We start from the raw sequence: 16,995 nt of genomic DNA on the forward strand, positions 1-16,995 counted from the left end.
CAGTTCCTGGAGGATCACTCGCTGTTGCACACATCCCAGACTGGTTTTAGACCACAACATGGGACTGAAACCGCCTTATTAGCAGTCACCGAAGACACGAGAAGGATTCTGGACCAAGGAGGATCAGTGGCAGTGATCCTCCTTGATCTAAGTGCCGCATTCGATACGGTCAGCTACGCCACCTTGCTAGACCGTCTCCATAACATCGGAGTTTCGGGTGACGCTTTAAGGTGGTTTGGATCCTTCCTGTCTGGGAGGTCGTTCCAGATCTTCGACGGTGCAACAGTATCCTCCAGCAAACCCCTGAGCTGCGGAGTTCCACAGGGCTCCTCCCTGAGCCCTGTGCTGTTTAACGTCTACATGAGGCCGCTGGCAGGTGTCGTCGAACCATATGGCATTAAAATCGTGTCATACGCCGACGACACTTAGCTGGTGGTCTCGCTGGCCACCGAGAACAGCAAGTGCTCCCCAGCCGATCTGTTACACTGCCTAGAGGACATAAAGGGATGGATGTCCAACTCCTCCCTTAAATTAAATGGAGACAAAACGGAGCTCATGCTCCTAGGCCCACCCTCGCCAGTACCATTCACCTCTCTGTGGCCCAATGCACTGGGTCCCCCCCCTACCCCAAAGGAGAGCGTGAAGAGCCTGGGAGTGTGGTTGGATAACAAACTCTCCTTTTCCATCCAGGCCACAAAACTATCTGCCACATGTTTCGGCCTTCTAAGAACCTTGAGGAAGGTTCTTCCGCTGTTGCCGCTAGAAGCCAAAAAAGTTGCGGTCCAAGGGCTAATTCAGTCTCGCCTTGATTCGAACAACGCCCTGTACATGGGGGCACCTGAGTTTACACTTCGAAAACTACAGGTTGTCCAAAACTGTGCAGCACGTGCCTTGCTAGAAATTCCGCGCACTCAGTCTGCTAAACCTGCCCTCAAAACTCTCCACTGGTTGCCAGTGAGGCAGAGGATAGCTTTCAAGGCACTATGCCTAGCGCACCGCTCCTTCTGGAACACAAGCCCAGCGATCAACAGAAACCTTGTCACCCCCTACAATCCCAACAGGAACCTACGATCAAAGGAGGCTTTCCTTGCCGTCATTCCGAGAATAAAGCGAGCCAGAGCAGGGGGAAGAATGTTCTCGCTGAATACCGCCAGACTCTGGAACGACCTTCCCCTGTCTCTCCGATCCAACTCAAATCTCCTTTCATTCCGTAAGAACTTAAAAACATGGTTGTTTGACAAACCCACTGTACCATAAACACCTCTTCCGTCACTTCTGGTCAGCTCAGCGCTTGGACGCCCACGGGCAGCAATCGCGCTCTACAAATACCATTACAATTACAATTACAATTACAGGTATCTTTCAATCCCCATCACATTCCCACTCGCACAGGGAATCTCAGAAAAGTATATCAAAAAGTATCTTTCAACCCATCATATTTCCACTCATACAGGAAACATCCAACAGAAATAATGCTACTGCGTCAATTTAATTCATCACAGCCAGATACAAGGTTTTGCCCATTCTGCTGCTGACGTAAATCAGGGCTGCAAATTTCACTTGCTGCCGGATGCACAACCAGTTCCCCAAACATCAACACTGCAGGTTCACAATGCTGCTGGATCCCCTCAAACATAATTGCTGCCAGTCCAGTCAAGGAGCATGCGGTCCATGGCACATGCCGGGTCATTAAATGATTGCTAAATCTTAACCATGGACAATGCAGGTACCGACAGCACAGTACAAGCAAATAACAGCGGTTCCTTTGAAGTAAATATTGCCAGCTCCACTAATTCCAATGCAAAAAGTCCACTTGAATGTTGCCGGTTCCTTTGAAATGCACACTGCTGGGACACGCTACCAGTACTCATAACTTGATGCAGTCATGAAGCCATTCAGAGGCACGCTTTTTCTTAAGCCCTGGATTCTAGGCTGTCAGGTGTATATAGACCCTGGTGGGGCTGCCATACGCAATTGTTCCTTACAGGCTTCACACTCTTTTACTTTGTAATCCTGTAGTTTCATCTTAGTTTCTTCCATTTCTTATTCCTCATGCGTTGTTTCTTTTCCGCTTGTCGCCAGAGTTGTAATCAACGATGTAGTCTTGTAGGTTACAAAAGAAGTAGGTTTATTGGGTTTAGATCAGGTTACAGGTAACTCAGGAAAAGCCCCACAAGGAGCAGTATCCTGCTGCTCATCCCTTCTCCCTCACATTGTCCACTCTTCCAAAGTCCGACCATCCAATGACTTCACTCACTGGCTGAGCAGCAGGGACTTGGTACTCTGGGGAGGACAAAAGGTCACGCCACATGCCTTTCTTTTTATGTGCAGAGTCAGCAGTCATAAAAATACCACTCGTAAAGTTTATTTGTGAATTACAATAAATTGTAAACCTACACAAAAGTGTATGTTACCTTTGTGAATCAGACCCAAAGTGGGTAAGTCAATGCTCCTAGCACATGATATATACTTGAAAGCACAGGTGTGACATTAATGGGCCAATTAAGGTAATTAATGTGACTGAAGGTCTATTCTTCGCCCTAACAGATTTTAAACCAACTCTGTCTTTCCTAGCCACACTCCCATTACACCCCACCAGACTCTGTCTTCCCTATCCATGCTCTCAGTACACCACTTCAGACTCAGTCTTCCCTATCCATGCTACCGGTACACCCATCAGACTATGTCTTCCCTATCCATGCTCTCAGAACACCACTTAAGACTCTGTCTTCCCTATCCACGCTCCCAGTACACCCTTCAGACTCTGTCTTCCCTATCTATGCTCCCAATACACCCTTCAGACTCTGTCTTCCCTATCCACGCTCCCAATACACCCTTCAGACCCTGTCTTCCCTATCCATGCTACCGGTACACCCTGTCAGACTCTGTCTTCCATATCTATGCTCCAAGTACACCCTGTCAGACTCTGTCTTCCCTATCTGTGCTCCAAGTACACCCTTCAGACTCTGTCTTCCCTATCCACGCTCCCAGTACACCCTTCAGACTCTGTCTTCCCTATCCACGCTCCTAATACACCCTTCAGACTCTGTCTTCCCTATCCATGCTCCCAATACACCCTTCAGACCCTGTCTTCCCTATCCATGCTACCGGTACACCCCGTCAGACTCTGTCTTCCCTATCTATGCTCCAAGTACACCCTGTCAGACTCTGTCTTCCCTATCTGTGCTCCAAGTACACCCTTCAGACTCTGTCTTCCCTATCCACGCTCCCAGTACACCCTTCAAACTCTGTCTTCCCTATCCACGCTCCCCTTACACCCTTCAGACTATGTCTTCCCTATCCACTCTCCCAATACACCCTTCAGACTCTGTCTTCCCTATCCACGCTACCAATACACCCCGTCAGACTCTGTCTTCCCTATCTATGCTCCAAGTACACCCTGTCAAACTCTGTCTTCCCTATCTATGCTCCAAGTACACCCTGTCAGACTCTGTCTTCCCTATCCACGCTACCAATACACCCCGTCAGACTCTGTCTTCCCTATCTATGCTCCAAGTACACCCTGTCAAACTCTGTCTTCCCTATCTATGCTCCAAGTACACCCTGCCAGACTCTGTCTTCCCTATATACGCTCCCAGTACACCCTTCAGACTCTGTCTTCCCTATCCACGCTCCCAGTACACCCTTCAGACTCTGTCTTCCCTAGCCACACTCCCATTACACCCCATCAGACTCTGTCTTCCCTATCCATGCTACCGGTACACCCTTCAGACTCTGTCTTCCCTATCCACGCTCCCAGTACACCCTGTCAAACTCTGTCTTCCCTATCTATGCTCCAAGTACACCCTGTCAGACTCTGTCTTCCCTATCCACGCTCCCAGTACACCCTTCAGACACTGTCTTCCCTATCCACGCTCCCAGTACACCCTTCAGACTCTGTCTTCCCTATCCATGCTACTGGTACACCCATTCAGACTCTATCTTCCCTAGCCACACTCCCATTACACCCCATCAGACTCTGTCTTTCCTATCCATGCTACCGGTACACCCTTCAGACTCTGTCTTCCCTATCCATGCTACTGGTACACCCTTCAGACTCTGTCTTCCCTATCCACGCTCCCAGTACACCCTTCAGACACTGTCTTCCATATCCACGCTCCCAGTACACCCTTCAGACTCTGTCTTCCCTATCCATGCTACTGGTACACCCATTCAGACTCTATCTTCCCTAGCCACACTCCCATTACACCCCATCAGACTCTGTCTTTCCTATCCATGCTACCCGTACACCCTTCAGACTCTTTCTTCCCTATCCACGCTCCTAATACACCCTTCAGACTCTGTCTTCCCTATCCATGCTACCGGTCCGGTACACCCTTCAGGCTCTGTCTTCCCTATCCACGCTCCCAATACACCCTTCAGACTCTGTCTTCCCTATCTATGCTCCAAGTACACCCTTCAGACTCTGTCTTCCCTATCCACGCTCCCAGTACACCCTTCAGACTCTGTCTTCCCTATCCACGCTCACAATACACCCTTCAGACTCTGTATTCCCTATCCATGCTACCGGTACACCCTTCAGACTCTGTCTTCCCTATCCACGCTCCCAATACACCCTTCAGACTCTGTCTTCCCTATCTATGCTCCAAGTACACCCTTTAGACTCTGTCTTTCCTATCTATGCTCCTGGTACACCACGTCAGACTCTGTCTTCCCTATCTATGCTCCAAGTACACCCTGTCAGACTCTGTCTTCCCTATCTATGCTCCAAGTACACCCTTCAGACTCTGTCTTCCCTATCCATGCTACTGGTACACCCTTCAGACTCTTTCTTCCCTATCCACGCTCCTAATACACCCTTCAGACTCTGTCTTCCCTATCCATGCTACCGGTCCGGTACACCCTTCAGGCTCTGTCTTCCCTATCCACGCTCCCAATACACCCTTCAGACTCTGTCTTCCCTATCTATGCTCCAAGTACACCCTTCAGACTCTGTCTTCCCTATCCACGCTCCCAGTACACCCTTCAGACTCTGTCTTCCCTACCATGCTACCGGTACACCCTTCAGACTCTGTCTTCCCTATCTATACTCCCAGTACACCCCATGATATTCTGTCTTCCCTATCCACGCTCCCGGTACACCCCATGATACTCTGTCTTCTCTATCCACGCTCCCGGTACACCACTTCAAACTCTGTCTCTCTCATTCTTGCTCGAGGTGGAATGTTTGCCACTACTAGCGCTCGGAAGTGCACGAAGGGGGTGAGTAGGCGTCGATCTATAAAACGACAAACTGAATAATTATGCAGACGAATGATGGGGTGGAAAATGCACGACAGGCATGATAAATACATGTGACAGAATTTTTGACTATGGCCAGCGGTCACCAGTGACATGAATAGTAATAATCTGATTTAAAACAGCCTCAAGTCAGAGAGAGCAAAGCTGCACTCTGTTACAATCCAGACTTTAGTCTCAGCGCCTGCACATCTGTCTAATTTAGAGCCCCGACAGATGTTTCCGTACAGTGGGAAGCATCGCATGGCCTGCTGTGATGTCACAATTCAGCCAAAGAAGCAAACATATAGACAAGATCATACCAAGGCATTCCTCTTCTTCAGCTGTCTGTTCACAGCAGCAGGGACTCCAGGCAGCCTACAAAACTCACAAACACCTCTTGACACCTTCCACCCCCTCACCGGGCCACAGCGAGAATCAGCTCTGTTTATAGCGGAGGGACGTTCAAAAATGAAACATTTGCACGTTTGAATCTAAGCAGAAATGAGGCAAGGGATTCTGTTCGACACACATTTGGTTTTGCCCGTGGAGCGCTCCCCATTCACAGAAAAAATACATTTACGTGGCATTTTTGTTTAGTAGTATCTTGCCTTGTGGAAATGTAGGCCTCATCCTTTAGTCCTTATGGCCTCACTGAGCCGATCTGCCAGGTCTTCATAGCACTGAGTTTCAGAATGATTCAAATAAACAACCCTCACTCTTAGCTCCTCCACAACCTCCTATTTACTACTGTGTGGCTGGGAATGATTGGTTGGATTTCCTCCCTGTTCTTCTGCTTCTGGACAAGCTTTTCTTTACGCTCTCTTTTGATTGGATGAGTTGTATGTTTTCTCTGCTGGCGTCATGGAACTTTTTGTCTTTTTTATCCTTCCTGTCTCATTTTGAAAACCATATGAATGCATGTCTTGCTCCTTCCTCTCGTCTCGCTGCACATGGAAGGCCCTTGCGCTCTTTACTTCGCTGCTGCATCCCCCTCGTCTCTCTTCTCCGACACCGAGCACTGCTGGCTCTGTCATTCTCTCTCTCCCTTCCTCTGCCGTGCGCCCCTCTGTCAGCTTTATCTCCCATTCCCGCAGGCTCACTCAAAACTCCACATTGGCTTTTCCACTGATGGATGCTTTTTCATTTGTGCCGGCTTTGACAAAGCCAATGGCAGCAACCAGCTTTGGTGGGGGGTGTCCCACGAGTGAGTGTGTTGGCCATGCCGCAGCCACGCTCTCGGGAACCCACAGACGGACACGGACTCTATTGGCTAGTACGGCACTGTGGCCACGTGCGGTCAGCACCCATCCCCTCTGGCCACGCCTGGCCAGATGATGTCATGTGTGCATCTCTGCAGGATAAGCAGGACCGCTAACCTGTTACATCCCTTCCCAACTTAGTTGTAAATCAGTGTTCAGTAGAGACGGCATACAAACTCTTTAAGCCGCTGGCTTGGTAGAATATTGGGCAGGAGGTTGTATCTCTGGTGATGAGTTCAGCCCGGCAGCTCCTCAGTGGCAGGGAGGCTTCTTGTGTCGTCAGCCAGCACTGCCTGCGACCACTTGTTTCTGGTCCCTGCTCGTCATGCTCTTTGGCTTCGGGCCAATCTGCTTCTCCATTGCTGTCAGGGTGGTTCGCATGCTGGGATGAGATGCTAAACTTTTGAAACCACAAGATGTTTCGAGCAATAGTTTTTGACTGTCAACATCATTCCCTTGACTCTAAGCACCGTTCAGACTCCTAGTTCAGATGGTGTCCTGAACTGCCGTCCTGACCAGGGGTCTCTGATGATCCCCAGGTCTCCAGGTGAGATGTAGCATACCCTGGCTCCTCTTCTCTGGCTCGTGCAGATGTTGTGCTGTGACCATTGAGCCGGGGCTCTGTGGACGTCAGGTGGCGGTGGCACCCACCCTGGATACACCGGTATGGTGTCTCAGCGGTTTTGGGTGGTGCAATGAGACATTCTCCAGTATTCTTGGAGGAATAGCTGGAGACACTCAGGGTTTTCTTGTTCAGCTACAGCGATGCAAAGGGACTTGTTCAATGTTCTCATGAACCTTTCGGCCTCACCATTGGCCTGAAGCCACTGGGTGGTGATGATCGGTGGTGTATCCCCAGTTGTTCGAGGAGGTCCTTGAATTCGACTCTGTGGAAGGGTGGATCATTTTCAGTCTTTATCTCACTTGGTAATCCGAAGGAAACAAAGATCTTTTCCAAGATTGGGGTCTACATGCATAAACGCAGTCAATTCGACTACTTCCACAATGGGGTATTTCGAGTAGCTGTCGATTAGACCCAATGGGGTTATGTCATCTGTGAAGCTCTCAAAATCAAGACTCAGCTTGGACCACGGCACAGTGGTTGGATCTTCGGTTATTATCGGTGCTGGCCTTTAGGGTGAACTGGTTAGCTGGTACCCTTTACACTGTTGAACAACCTCTACCATAGCTTAGAGACCTGGAAACAATACCTTCTCTCTCATGCGGGATTTCATTTTCATGGTGCTTTGATGTCACCCGGGTGCCAGTAGTGTCATCGGAGAGCAGCAGGAATGACAATGCGGAACACTCGAATGAGGGTTCTACCTTGCGTGGTACTAAATTTGTCTCGGACCCTCCACATTTTTGTCAACCTCTCCCTGTCTTAGCTGGGCCAGTCGTTGGCATCTTGAAAGAAGTGGTGTCATGTGCCACTCTGCTATGTTGCTTTTAATGTTGTATGTATTTATTAATATCACCCGGGGGCATCCCAGAGCTGTGGACCACTGCTTTGACTCTCACCAAAAAAGGGGTCTGCTTTGCAGATTCTTTAATGTCTTCCAGGCTCAGAGCTCGGGGGCATACTGCTTGTGGGACCAATTTGATGTAGTCCTCAATAACGTCTACGCACCCAGCCACATGTCTGTCCAATGGTACCGGGTGGGGAGAGAGGAAATCAGCAGGATTTTGTGATCCAGTCTGGTGTATAACCTCCATCTGGTAGTGCTGTATCTGGATGGGCCACTTCTCAATTCCTGACGGTGGATGCAGAGCAGAGCCACAGAATACCGGGATGAGAGGCTGGTGGTGATGACCTTTAAGAGTTGGCTACTCAGGTGTAAGTGAAAATGTCCGGAGGCTCACTTGATCGCCTACCCCTCTCTTTCGATCTGGGAGTAGCCTGCTTCAGTCAGCATCAGGGCCTTGTTAGTAAACGCTAATATTGCCCACCTCCCAGGTTCTTGCTCTTGAGTGAGTACTGCTCAAAGCCCTATGGGGCAGGCATTAAGTAGGAGTTCGGTGGGCCAGTTCAGATCAAAGTACGCCATAGCGACATTGAGAAGCACATCCTTCATCTTCTTTTTTGGCCCCACACCCAATTGGCATCCACTTTTGTGAGGGCTGTCAGAGGTTCTGCAATTGTTTCAAGGCCCTGAATAAATCTGCCACAGTAGGTGGATATGCTGAGTAAGCTGCACGCCTCTGAGACAGAGGTCGGTGCATGTGCTTGCTTGATGGCCAGTGACTTCCCGGGGTGAACTTGGGTTCTGTATTTATAGCCAAAGAATTTGATGGAAGCTTGAAAGAATAGGCATTTTTCCTTATGTAGGTTAACTCTGTGTTCCCAGAGATGCAGTAGTGTATCCTGTGGGTGTATGTGGTGTTTAGCTGCTGTTTTTGAATGAATGAGAATGTTGACACGGACATTCATAACCCCAGCAAGTCCAGATAGTGTTTCACGAATTGCGTTCGGGAAGACCTCAGGTAAATGCCAAAGTTCAGTCATCTGTATCGGCGCAGTCCCAGGTGAGTATTGAACATGATGATGAACCTGCTCTCTTTGGCCAAGAGTAGTTGGTGATACCCAGCGTTGAGATCCAGCTTGGAGAACCACCGTGAGCCGTTCACATCTGCTACGAAGTTATCCACAGTGAGTGTTATGTGACGCTTGTGCATGATGTCGCGGTTCGGGAACCGCATATCGATACATAGGCATATTTTTCCTGGATGTTTCGGATTCCCACCTATCACCATTGGTGAGACCAACAGCATTGGTCCAGAAACTTTCTCGATCACTCCCTGCTTCTCGAGCTTTTCAAGCTCTTGCTCCACCAGAGGTCACAGGTGGAAGGGGACGTGACGATGACGTAACGCCACTGGCGCAATGGTGCATTGATATGTAGCTTGACTAGTGGACACTTGAGGCACCCTAGCCCATTGAACAGTTTGGGACATTAATCTAGTAGGTCGTCGACTTGGTGTGACTTCTCATTTCTAGTGAACAACACTAGGCCCAAGTCTACAATAGTGTGTCTCCCCACCAGTGTGTCCGCTTCTTTATCTATGATGTGAAATGTTGCTGTGACCTCCTGGTTGTTAGATTGCACTTGCACTGTCATGCGCCCTTAGAGAGGCAGGGATGACTGGCTCCCATACTTGAAAATCTTTAGTGACAGTTTTGGTTGAAGGCGATTGTACTGCTGAATCCCCATTATATTGACGGAGGCTCCGGTGTCAATTATGACTTTGACTTGGGATACTGCTATGCAGACGACGCACATGGGTCGTGGCCCCCAACAATGTTTAAGCTCAATTGCAAATTAAATGAAGAATGGCTCTTCCTCCTTTTCTTCTGGAGATGAGTCTTCCACCCACTGTTTTTGTCAATGTGTATTCTTGGTGCCATCTGTCTGCACCACATTTGTCAAGATAGCTGACAGATTGCTTTTGTTGGAAGTTTCACTCCTCGGGTGCTTTTGTATTTTATCTTTTTCCTATCTACAGAGGCAAAGTGGTTGTTGATTCCGCAATTGGAGCAGGTGCAGCCTTGGGCATGGCATTTTGCTACTGGGGGTTCTTCACTGCCAAGGTATTCACACCTAGGTTTCATGGGTGGGAACCCACACATTCTGGCGGCTTCAGTCTTGCCAATTGTGTGGATGGCATCAGCTCGCTCTGTTTTGACAGTAGGGCTATACTCAGGTGATTGGGTAATATCGTTGGCCCTAGCAGCGGACAGGTCATGGGACCTTGCTAAAATCAGGATGTCGTCTAGCCTGATGTTTGGTTGTCTTAGGATGAGGCTAAGTAGGGTTTTGTTGTGGCAGCCTTGAATTATTTGAGCTCTGATTTCTTTCAGCTGGTCATCTGTTGTGCAGGTGCTTCCCAGCTCACGCAACCATGCGTAGAATGTATCAATGGACTCCCCTTTTCACTGGCGGGCATGGCGAAGTTTGAACCGTTAAAAGCCGGGGTTTAATTGGGAGGCGAAATGAGCGTTGAGCCCTCTGACCGCTGCGTCATATTCTTTGGCGGGGCCAGTGCGCAACAAGTGTTTGAATAATTTGTATATATCTTTACCTTGTAGTGGAGCAGCAGGGACCTTTAAATTGCACCATCATTCTCTCGTGTAGCGATAAATTAGTTATCAAGTCATCATGTCCAGGTCTTCCATCGTGGGGATGCTGTAGCCGGGTCTGCCAGTTCACTCAACGATGGCAACACCCCTGTGAGTCCGTGCTGTGTGGTGGATTGCTGCTGTTGTTGGGCAGCCTGTGCCTCGTCGGCCATGGTAAACACAGCTGGGCAGTGGGGTGGTGACAGCAGGTGTTATATTCCATGTTTATGGAAATGGTTGTGCCAATGCTTGATTGTCTGTGGTGGAAGCTTGAATATGCCTCAGCACATTCTCCAGATGAGTTTTCTGGGATATGCACCAGTGGCGGCTCCTCCGCTAAGGCGGAGGAGTTTCGCCTCACTGCTTTGAAGCAGTGATAGAGGGGAAAAATTAAATGATAATAACGTAATGTTATTATAATTTTATTTTATCCTGCTGCGGTAGCTTTGCGTGACGGGCGGGGCTGCTCTGTTCACAGAGCAGGGCAGGGAAGGAGTGGTAGCACCTTCCTAAGGGCGCAGTGACCGTTTGGCCGGCCAGTAAGGGCCAGCCAAACAGTCATGTGCACTTTGCATGTTCTGGATAACATGCCCAGACCCCCAGTCCCTGGCTGGGCGCTGAACTGCGGCTCTCAGACCAATCACAACGATGCATTGTAGCATTGTGAGTGGTCAAGGGAGACTGAGTGATTACCAATCACAACGCTGCATTGCAGTGTTGTGACTGGTCAGGGGAGTCTGGCTGCTTCCTGTTCCATTCTCGACAAGAGGAACAATGACGGAGAGACGCCCCCCGCCTCACCACCCTCGATTCATGCCGGCGGCTACTGATATTCCCCTTTTTCTATAGTTTCTTGTATTAATCAAATATGTTATTTTTTTTGCTTTCTCTCTTGCCAGTCCACTCTAGCCCCTCTCTGTCTCATTCCTCGGGCTCAGAGGTTTGGCTGGGTAGGAGGAGAGTGGAGCACTCCTTATCGCTCCCTCCTGCAGGCGTATGTGGTGGGAAGGGTCAGGTGCTCCAGAGTGGCTGGCGGCTCTTGGCCTGGTACTCATGGAACAGCAGGGGGTGGCTGGTGGTTCAGTCCAGACCGCGTTCTGTTTTTGCAACGTGTTGAGCGTATCGCAGCACTGTGGGTCTTTCTCCACTTGAGCAGACGGCCTGGCTGCTGTAGCACGGTGCCTTCACGCTGGCCTTGTGGCTTTCTTCACGCTGGAGGCGGGCCGGCTGAAGGGCAGGGCCCATCTTTGCCCTGCCCCGGAGTATATACTTCGCGCCAGAGTATGGCTGCAGAATCTTCAGGGTGCGCGAGGTGCATCCCACCCTCGTCGCCAGTGTTGTGGGGTGTCCCACCAGTGAGGGTGTCAGCCGTCCAGTAATCCTGCTCCCCGGAACTGACAGACTGACACAGACTGCAATGACAGGTACAGCAGTGTGACCACGTACGGTCAACACACATTTATTTATCCCCTCTGGCCACGCCTGGCCAGAGGATGTCTTGTGTGCATTTCCTTGTCCGGGCAGGATAAGCAGGACCGCTACTCTGCTACACCAGACATCTTGAAAACGCATTTGCACTACTTTAAAAATGCCGCCATGATGCGTGATGCAGCATAGCCTGATGCAATGTGGTAGCCATCTTTGAATTATAAAAATATTGTTTTCTTTACTTTCAAGATGGTGTCACGCCACGCTGCCTCATTCAAGGTAGTGGGCATTTTGAAAGTATAGAAAATAAACTTTTAAGATGGCTGGGTTGACATCATTACCGTCGCGAATGCTAGTATTTGCAAAGCCAGTAGTGCGGCCTGGCAAACAGTGGCAAAGCACATTTAATTTCCTTTGCCAAAGCGTGTCTATTTCAGCAACCAGGTGGCTGGACAGGGCCTCTTCGGTGCATATGTGATTTCCTCCCACCGATCATTTCAATTCTATTTAGGGCCGGGTTTGGGCAATTAAACAATTAGGGAATGATTTACAAAACTTTCTTTTCCATATGTGCCTGGGAGGTGTAAAGTATGTTTTCTTGAAATATAAAAAGTAAGCACAAGCTACACACGGACCCACTTAAGGAGGAAACGCACTGTCTGGTATTACACAAATTAGCACCAGAATAAGACCGCCTTTAAGGCGTTTACGGCAGTCTGGTGGCGCCAGGGGCTCTCTGGTGGGTCTGTGCGTGGGCCAGCTGTTTGCGGGCCTCTTTTAGGGCCCTGTGGACCAGTTTTACAGCTGATTTCCCCGATGTTAACCCAAACATTGCCTGCAGCAAACACAAATGCGTGCGCCCCCCCCCCCATTCTTTGCAAAACATCAATACACTTCACGACTCTACTTGAAACAGCAGGACAGACAGCTGTCGGCACCACAGGGGACGAGGCATCAACCATCCCCGCACAGCATCTCGACTGCTCTCCTGGGGAAGCAAAACCGAGGGGCTCGCAGCATGATCCACCAGAGAACGACCAAACCACGTGACAGGAAAGGGACAGACCGGATGTAACGCAAAACGGGCCACCAATTATGCTATTTTTAGGAAGGTTGGGCAGTTAAACGTGCAGGTAGCAATGTGCATGATTGGAGCCTGGGTTCTCAGAAAATGTCTGTGCCCTGCCTGTTGTAAACTGTGCATTTTAGTCGTAAACTACCGAGTATGCCAGTAAGATGTGTGTGATCTGCAGGCCACAAGTTCAATTCTTTGCAGGGACAACTCAGCCTTGCATCCTTCTAAAGATGGTAAATTGAGTACCATTGAATTAGCTAATATCCTTCAGATATTTCATTTATTAGAAATGGCAAACGTGTAGTCTGTGGTGCTATATGGTAAAGGAAGTTATTATTCTCTCCATTTTGTGGATGGGCCCTTGGCTCTAACACGTCATGCTGAGCTTCCACTGGCCGTGGTAGGCCACTGAAGTCCCGTTGCGAGGCAGGGCGCTTGAGAACCACAGCTCCTCTGTCCTTCTTTGAGGCTCCCATGGCTGTATGTAGAGGGCTATAGAAAAGCAGGTGTCTCAACGCCTGAATGCTCAGCCTGGGACTGTGGACTGGTGTAAGGTAGGGCGGGTGAGCGCGGGAACTGCACGCCTCATTGTGCGCAGGGGTTTTACTCCTGCCTAGTGCCTACCCCTGGAGATGGAAATCTACCCGCTGCCCTCATCTGCTCAGTGTTCAGGGCAGGTGCCAGGTGTTGTCTTCTCTAGGGCTCTCATTTTCAGGAACTCAATATTTAAAGTTTAGAAAAATCCACAGTTTCTCCCCAACCAAGCCTGCGATTTGCTCAATTTCCTAGAACAGTGGAATGCGACACTGCCCGCGTCACTTTACCTTCCACGTTGCTATATAGGCAACACTTCTCTTCACAAGTTTTATGTAACTTTCCCATCACCCTCCGTGCAATATAGCACTGACCCACTCCTTTGTAACCGAGGGTAACACTTTCGAGCCCCTGGTACCGCCAGAGAGCCACTTCTTGTGACGCTCCGGCGGGGCAAACAACCAAATTATATCTAAACCCAATCATCTAAAGTTCTGCAGAGATGTTAAAACTTGGCTATTTGATCAATAATCTTTGCGGCTGGCACACCTCCCTTGTTGGTTTAGCGCCGGGAAACCTCCGGGTAGCTGCGCGCTCTATAAAATTAAATATAAATAAATAAATAAATAAAAATCTATGAGGTCACAAAAAACCACTCTGCATGGCCTCAAAAATATGGAGTGAGGCAAAGCAGCGTGAATCGCTGCCTTACCTTACTCTGCATCAAAGAGGCGTTCCATTGGCGTTGCAGCGGGTGTTCCCACGAAACAATCAGTTGTAAACTGTGCATTTTAGTCATAAACTAGAGTATGCCAGTAAGATGTGTGTGATCTGCAGGTCACAAGTCATGCACAGAAATAATCCTGCATGCAAGGCAGGCAGCATTGCAAGGGTGTCTGTGTTGGCACTAGGCAGCCCTTTGTGCACCACCGCTTGCGAAAAGGCAAGAATGTTCCATATTGTTTTCAATGCAGTGCCTTCCTGCCCTTTCCCTGTATCGTGGCACAGTGCACTGCACCAAGGTAACTTCCTACGCTGCATTACTTTTTTATAAATAGGCACCTTAGTATATGTAATTCAAGTATACGGTTGCATTTCTTACTTAAAGCACTGTTTCCCTTCCTTACATTTTTTTGTTAATTTATGGTTCAGCACTCATTTTGCACAGCATAAAAACAGAACTCTGAGCAAGTATGAAAGCTATGGAAGAGTATGTAATTATGTTAAGTCGGAGCCATGCAAATTTGTAATTTCTTTTTTTTAAAACATCATTGCAAGCTTTGCAAAGTGCAGACTTTGAGAGTGTTTTTAAAGGAATAGTTTCAGCAGCCTTTTGCAGCAGTTGGAAACTGTCCGCACTGTTCCTGATGAAACCTACATTAAAGTGTGGTGAGGGTTGGCGTAAGTATCTAAAAAGATGCAAGGTTAGTTTCTGTCCCTAAAGAAACCCATTTTTGGTGTAGCTCCATGGAGAGAGACATGGTTAGTGTCTGTATGTGACAAGGCCCAAGGTTGCTGTTTGTCAGTGGAGACTCTCAGGTTGGTGTCTGGCAGTAGAGAAACCAAGGGTTGATGTTTGTCAGAGGGAGATGCCCAATGTCTATTTGACTATGAGCAGACAGACCAAGTATTGGTGTATGTAAGTGGAGAAGCCAAATGTTTGTGTGTGTAACAGTGAAGAAACCCAGGGTTGATGCATGTCAGCGGAGAGGCTCAAGTTGGTGTCTGCCAATAGAGAAGGTTGATGTTTGTCAGAGGAGAAACTCAGGGGCCGATAACAATGTCAGGTGCAAAGCCTTCTCCCGACAGCCGGATTCTCCTCGACCATGTTGGAGTCCTTCCAACCGACTCAGTCGGTTTACAATCCGCCCGACCGATTACAATGTCCGCGGTCGAAAGGTAAACCGCACAGTCATTTGGAGGATTCGTGTCGGTCAGAACCGCATTTACACCCCAATGGACTTCGGTTCTGACCTTGGGATTATGATGTCAATTTCCAACAGCCTTTCTGCGTCTGTCTGTCTGACACAAAAAGGATGCTGGAAAGTGACTTTGGGGCTCCTGGGCTGGGCCCTCATCATCATGCGGTCTTCCGTTGGCGGCCGCTGGGTTACCTTAGGAACCCTCCCCTGTAAAACCCTGCACTGTCTGGCAGGCAACGTGGGGTGCACGCAACAGGATGCAGGGTTTTTACACACACACACCCCACATGAGCCTGTGTTACAGCCGGTTGTCGGGTGGAACACAAGCTCCCATAGGAAACAATAGGAATCTGACCGAACAGTGTATCGTCGCATTGTAAACGGGCAGGCAGAACCGCCGACCGCGAGTCAGTCGGTTCCAATTCTGAGTCGTTGTCAGGTGGAAAGTTTCCACCCAATATTGTAATCGGCCCCTCAATGTCTATATATCTAGGAGCAGACAGACCACGGGGGTCATTATGATCGCTGACGGACTTGAGTCCGTCCGCGGCCATAGAGGAGGAGGGAACCTCCGCATGGCCTGCGGAGTTCCATCCTGTGCAATTAGGATGTGACCGCCACCCTGGCTTTCACATCCTCTATTTTTAACATTGCGGCGGGTGCTGCTTCAAGCAGCACCAGCCGCAATGTTAAGAATGAAAGCTGTGCATTTGCATGCACAAAGCGGCAGGCACCGTGCGGTGCCTGCTGCTCTGTGCACGCAAATGCAGGGGGGTACCATAGGTACCCCCCATGTGCACCCCCACCCCCCCTGCACCCCTGGGGGCCTGCAACAGGCCCCCAAACAAGAATCCGTATGCCTTTGCACGGCGGACATGCCGCCGTGTAAAGGCATTGAAATTCAGACATCCTAATATGGCTGGCGGTGTCTGAGAGACACCGCCACCATAATAGGCCTTTTCCGCCGCGGTTGTAAGCCAACCGCGGCGGAAAAGCAGCGGACCTAAACCAGGACCTACCGGCCGTCCCAATGTGGCGGTGGGTCTTTGGTGGGTCCGCAGAGGATTTTCCGCATCCGCCGGGACGGCGGTGGCTTCTGCCGGGCCGGAGGATGCGGAAAATCCTCCATCATAACGTGCCCCCAAGTGTTGGTTTCTGTAAGTGGAGAGGCCATATATTGGTGTTTACCAGTGGAGAAACCCAGGGTTGATGCATGTCAGTGAAGAAAGCCAGGGATGGTGCCTCGCAATGTAGGGATCCAAGGCTTGTGTCTATATGTGGAGAGACCCTAGGCTGATGGCTGTCAGGGTAGAATCCCATGCTTGGTGTCTGCAAGTACAGAAACCAAAGGTTGGTATCTGCAGTGGAGAGAGCACAGGTTGGTGTTTGCAGTGAAAAGATGCAAAGTCGGTGTGGTTA

This window comes from Lissotriton vulgaris, chromosome 8 (genome assembly GCF_964263255.1).
Source record: "Lissotriton vulgaris chromosome 8, aLisVul1.2, whole genome shotgun sequence".
Classification (NCBI taxonomy): domain Eukaryota; kingdom Metazoa; phylum Chordata; class Amphibia; order Caudata; family Salamandridae; genus Lissotriton; species Lissotriton vulgaris.